This window comes from Aptenodytes forsteri, unplaced genomic scaffold, assembly GCF_000699145.1.
Source record: "Aptenodytes forsteri isolate BGI_AS27 unplaced genomic scaffold, ASM69914v1 Scaffold236, whole genome shotgun sequence".
Classification (NCBI taxonomy): domain Eukaryota; kingdom Metazoa; phylum Chordata; class Aves; order Sphenisciformes; family Spheniscidae; genus Aptenodytes; species Aptenodytes forsteri.
The window spans coordinates 25,568-25,928 of record NW_008794456.1 but is presented as its reverse complement, the minus strand read 5'-3'; the positions used below and the strand labels follow the sequence as shown (position 1 = coordinate 25,928).

Genomic DNA, 361 nt, shown 5'->3' with positions numbered 1-361 from the left:
CGCCGGCGCCACAAGCCTGGCCCCACCGTGTCCCTTGTGGGTGACGTGGAGCCCACGGGGGCTCCAGGGCACCCCCCTGTTCGGAGCCCCCCCCTTGGCTCACTGAGCATTTCCCAGGGCTGGGGTTGACCCCGAGCCCCAGAGAGCCCCAAATTGGAGCCCAGCCCCATGGTGCAGGGTGGTGGGGTGGGGTAGATAAGGGGGGTACCCCAGGGTTGCCCTCTCTGCCAAGGTCCCCCATGCCCTGGCACCATGTGGCCAGTGTCCCTGTCCTGGAGTCCCTCCCCCCCCAGCCCAGCACCCTGGGCCCTTGTGGGGCACCCACCTGTCCCCTCTGCACCTCTGTCCCCCACCGCATCCC

At 70.1% G+C, this 361-nt stretch overlaps 1 protein-coding gene across 1 annotated transcript in view; it reads left to right on the top strand.

Annotated features, from left to right (window-relative positions):
- LOC103908340 (transcription factor COE3-like) overlaps window positions 1–361 on the top strand; it is a 17,098-nt gene that overhangs the window by 4,910 nt on the left and 11,827 nt on the right. The gene's annotated exons all lie outside the window — the stretch shown is intronic.